General features: G+C 36.8%; 1 long non-coding RNA gene across 1 annotated transcript; it reads right to left on the bottom strand.

The window, feature by feature from the left end:
• Positions 1-376: 376 nt before the first annotated feature.
• Positions 377-5249, bottom strand: LOC124795112. The gene is made up of 3 exons (XR_007016645.1): positions 4298-5249; positions 2694-2824; positions 377-436 (listed from the first exon to the last, which is right to left on the bottom strand). It is a non-coding gene; the product is annotated as an uncharacterized LOC124795112 (long non-coding RNA).
• Between the last annotated feature and the right edge of the window lie 326 nt (positions 5250-5575).

The following is a 5575-nucleotide window of genomic DNA, read 5'->3' as shown; positions in this document are numbered from 1 at the left end:
CAACACAAACATAAAATGGCACAATACATGTAAAAGACATAACTCCTTTTGCAATAAACAAATTTATTTCACTGCAGTTGTTTTCAACATGTCATACTAAAAAATTACATTCATTGCAACAGTAACTCCAACACAGGAGATACAAGTGTCATCCAAGTCAATAAACATTTTATGACAGTGGGTTTTCACAGTGGAATGTAAACCATTTCATTTTCTTTAAGTGTATCTATGATATTACTACAGACAGTGACATAACATTAATATATTACCAGACACATTACTTTGGCACAGATGGTAAAATGAAAATAATGATCTTGTGTACTGGCTGTTGCCTATCCCTAGTAACCATCCCAGAAAATATAGGATGGTGGCAGAGAACGTTTGGTTGTGCAATCCTGTAGTCACTCTGTTGTGGTACTGGACTTGCAATGTGCTTCTGAAAATAAATCAAAGATATATTGAATGAATTAGTGAATATTTTTTGATAGAACCTGGAAGTATAGAAAAGATCAAACATAAGTAGAATAACATCACTAGATGTCAAATTAGAAAAGACTTAAGTATGTACTGATCAGTAACATGAATTTTATACGTAGAGTACACCACTCCGTCGCCAATGAGATGCAACTCAATCTCAAATGAGGTCCCTAGGAGTACAAACTCCTACATTTCAGCACATATTAAGTTGTTAAATGGTGGAACATATAATCAGCTAATCTGATCATGTATTGCATTCACATTGCAACTGGGCAGCTGAAGATAGTGATGCTATAGATTTGCCAACAGTCATTATGAAGGTGCGTGTTCAAGGCATTAAGCATTCTAACAGCACCTTCACATTATATGCATTTACTAACGTGGCTTGACATAAATAAACCATGACAATTTCAAAAGAATAGAAATTTATTCTACTCATTCATCATATTCTGTACATCCCACCAAGAAGGTGGACAAGAATAGAAATTTCTTCTACTCTACCACCAAGAAGGTGAACCTACAGGGAGCAAGTGAAAGTAAACATTAACAAACGACAACCAAACATTGCTTAAGCTGTACACTATATTAACAAGAAACTATCACGGCACTGCTTAATGCTAGTTCTGTTTATGCCAGGTAAATGTGTTCTAGTGAATCAGAAAGAAAGCTGCTGCTACTTCAGTTATATTAGGCAGCTGCAGGATGTCTTATAAGAAACTTAATATTTACTTCATTAATCAAGTATTTTTTCAAACAAAACAGCAACCTAAATATGTAATTACATAGGACAGTTTACAACACACTACCTGCCATTCCTCTAAAGAAGGAATCAAATCCTTGCACTAAGATAATCAATGGAAGGAGTCACCAATGAGATATGTTTTAATTTTCCTTTGAATTTGCTGAGACAACTAATTACTTGTTGCATGTTAGATGGGAGCTTCTCAAATATCTTCATACCATAGTACATAACTTTGTTAAATCCTAGTTAAGGATGCGAAGTTTAAACAAAAGTTATACTTCTGTCTTGTATTGATAGTGCAGATAACATTTGAGCTTGAACTGATTTTTCACAACCACACCACACACAGACTAAAGTAACTCTGTGATTGTGGCAGTGGCTAGGAGTCAGTCAACTGATGTTCTTTCTTGACACCTATGTGCCCATTATAAGGACTGATTTTTTGGGCAGCACACAGCTTTCTCAGGCACAGTATGATGCACTGGAAGGGGAGAGCCAACTGTTGCCCTATCCACCATCCCCACTGATGTACTTCCCACTGCTGCTTACAATGACAACAATAAAAATAATCTGAACGTATGTTTTGCTCTATTTGCGTTGAATGTGAAGCTCTTGATCGTTCTAAGTATGTGGAATGATGTACATAATGAACAACCCTGTACCACCATAGCTGCCTGTCAACCAAGAGGTTATTTTAAATCAAAATTTAGAAGAAAACATAATAACTCTTTATCACTAAGTCTGCCAAAGGTTCACAAAAGCATCCAACAATGGCCACAAAAGTTTTCTTTTATTATTGTCCCACCAGCTTTAATCACCATCATCAGATGGTACATATTTATTGCATGTTTGCAGCTTTGTTGGAGTTTTGCAGCTGTGGCCAGGTGTGAATTGTACATACTTATAACCATATTCAATGGGTATATGTTTCGTTCTTTTGCCATAACTACATGAGCCACAAGAACGTTGCAAATATGCAATAAATATGTACCGTCTGATGATAAATCGCTTGTTAATTTAAAACATGTATGGTAAATAGAAACTGAAGAATAAAACTAAAGGCAACTGGCAGCTGTAAACCTTTACAAAAATTTAAATATGAACTGAAATTGCTTCTTCTGTCAACTTCTGCTCTGAAGATGGATATTTAACAAAAACATTGTGGTATAAAAAGACTACAATGATTGCTTGTGTTATTTAAAAGTAGATGTAAACATTCTGCAACAGTAACATGAGTAGTGGCAGAGACCAATATGTTCATTAACATTACTTTTCAGCCAATAAGCTAGCTGGTAATCTGTAAATATCCAGTATGTAGCCATAAACAAAGACACAGAGTGTAAATCCAAAGTAATCTACACCATTTTGATAAGAACAGACCAATGGTCCTTGGAACACAGCATTATTTTTAACTAATCGAAACACACACAAACTACATCCAAAGAACAAAATCAATTTATGTAAAGTCACCTACTTATTAATTATAAAAGGTAGATTGGTGTAAAGTCATGATTCCACCTGCCTGTTTTGACCAGTAATGCCATCAACATGGTGTACACTATTTCAAACACATACAATATCTGACCACGACATCCCTCATTACACCTGCGAACAAACATAAATAGCATGTGAAGTACTTAACTCCAGAAATAGAATGAAACTAACAGGACAACCAAATGAAGAGGACAAACTAAATAAACGACAGTAATAACAATGACATCACTGCATAACAAATACTCACCAAAAAATCAAGCACACGAAATTCTCAAATCTTAACAAACAAATGGCAAAAATTAAAACTATTGGTGATGTAAATTTCACATGACCTAAGGAATTTCGCTATTTGGGGAGCAAAATAACTGATCATGGTCGAAGTAGAGAGGATATAAAATGTAGACTAGCGACGGCAAGGAAAGTGTTTTTGAAGAAGAGAAATTTGTTAACATCGAGTATAGATTTAAGTGTCAGGAAGTCGTTTCTGAAAGTATTTGTATGGAGTGTAGCCATGTATGCAAGTGAAACATGGACAATAAATAGTTTGGACAAGAAGAGAATAGAAGCTTTAATGAGGAGGTATTGAGTAGAATTGGGGAGAATAGGATTTTGTGGCACAAGTTGACAAGAAGAAGGGACCAGTTGGTAGGATATGTTCTGAGGCATCAAGGGATCACAAATTTAGCATTGAAGGGCAGCGTGGTGGGTAAAAAATCATAGAGCAAGACCAAGAGATGAATACACTAAGCAGATTCAGAAGGATGTAGGTTGCAGTAAGTACTGGGAGATGAAGAAGCTTGCACAGGATAGAGTAGCATGAAGAGCTGCATCAAACCAGTCTCAGGACTGAAGACCACAACAACAACAACATATATCTCAAATGAAGACCTCAATACCAGTAACCCATACAGAACTCAAAAACTCAGCAAACTTTTACTTGAGCTACACAGCTCCAACAAAGCCCTCGATAGCACGAACCAACCACTCTAAAACATGGTGTTGCAAATTTCACTTCACCCACAAAGTGCAAGCAAAGCCCCAGATACAACACTTTCACTTACTCTATCTAAACCAAAGTTTTCAGTACAACAAACCAAACCATGTTCACATGACTAACATCAGAAATGTATCCTAAACAACGATGGCACATTAGTACCCATGATACCTACCAATAACATTCCAACAATTACCAAACACTAACAAGGAAATCCTGAAAATTCATGAAAACTTCCATCACCAATTTTAATATACAAATAGCTTCGCTCATTGCAACATGCAATGAGCTACTCATAAATATCTATATCTTCTTCACCATAGAAGAAAAAAAAGGAAAATATTAAATCTCTGACCACAAGAAACACACGCACTACTATTTCTAAACATAAAAATGAATGCAACAGCCAAAATATGCAAATTCAAAGTAACTCACCAGACAGCCAGCACAAATTCTTTCTTTCAATACCAACATGAAACATTCAATTCATGTCATACTACTCACTAACAAACATACTGCACAACAGAGAACCGCCAAATACTACAACACACAATCTACAAACGCAAAGACTCAAAAACATCAAGGCTCACCATGACATTATAGGTCAAAGCAGATGGGTGTAGCATCAGCACCTGCCTGAATAACCTCACGTTAGCCTCAGGTGATGAGGCGATGACTGCCAATTGATAAGAAAACAGTGCATCTTTTTGGTACAACCCAAAAAGGCCAGTACTGCCTGTTTTGCACTTAGGAGATCTTTCTCACTGTACTGGCCCACAAACAATACTTTTATTCAATCTATCCTACAGCATTTCCTTTCTAAACAGCACAGCTGAGATCTAAAAATTATCCATTCTCACATTGAAATTCAATACTTAATCCTAAACCATTTACTCCCCAGTGGTACTTATGATTAATAATGAAGAGTGAATTTACTAGACACTGATTTGATTTACGAATTCTATCTGCTACCTCAGCATCTTATTTTGCAAATGCGAATTTCCCAGAGTACCGGTATCTCCAGTTTTGCTGCATTTCTCTTCCTGTTTTTAGCGAGTTTCATGGCTATATACTTCAGTGGCTAAAAATAAAGTCCAGCAACTCCATTAATTAACTTCTCAACATGTTTAAACGAGAGTTACATTTGAAGAAGCCTTCCAAAAGCCACAACAGCACTAAGTTGCATACAACACAGCTATAAAACTATATCTGCAGTTTATAACGTTCCTGAGTACAACACTACACGTGCAGCTTGAGTACATACGTCACAGTATTAAATAAATCCGATACATTTGTATTCTATGGGAAAATACTATATTCTAACCACAATCATTTTACCGATCAGCTTGTTTGCCTACCAGCATGCGAATGTATATTAAGTTTCCTTTTTTCTCTCCAACAATTTTGCGTTCCGCTTTTCGTCTCTTAGAAATCACAATACTGCAAAGCCTATTACTAAGTTACTACAAAGTTACACGCGGCATATACCATTATACCACCTCGAAAACAACAATAACAAACACAGATCTTTTTGCGGGCCAAAAATTTCGTCTTCAAAGATAATACTCGCAACGCCTTCAAAAAAATGTAGTAACTTCTGTGAATACGTCACTTCTCGTGTTAAGGCCCGTCCACACGCAACGATCTGTCTGCGCAAATGTCTGCGCACATCACATCTGCGCAGACAGATCGTTGCGTGTGAACAGAAGATTTGCACCAACCTGAGGTGTGTGCAAACCTGGAAGTTGGAGTTGGAGGTTTGAGCGAAACCTCTCAAATCTGTCGGTTCAAACCATATCTGCGCAGACAAGTTGGAGCGTGTGGACAGGAGATCGTCGCAAATCTGGCGCGAAACAGCTGTTTGCTCA

Source organism: Schistocerca piceifrons, chromosome 4 (assembly GCF_021461385.2).
Source record: "Schistocerca piceifrons isolate TAMUIC-IGC-003096 chromosome 4, iqSchPice1.1, whole genome shotgun sequence".
Taxonomy (NCBI): domain Eukaryota; kingdom Metazoa; phylum Arthropoda; class Insecta; order Orthoptera; family Acrididae; genus Schistocerca; species Schistocerca piceifrons.
The sequence above is the reverse complement of the archived record's forward strand: the minus strand, read 5'-3'. Positions and strand labels throughout refer to the sequence as shown.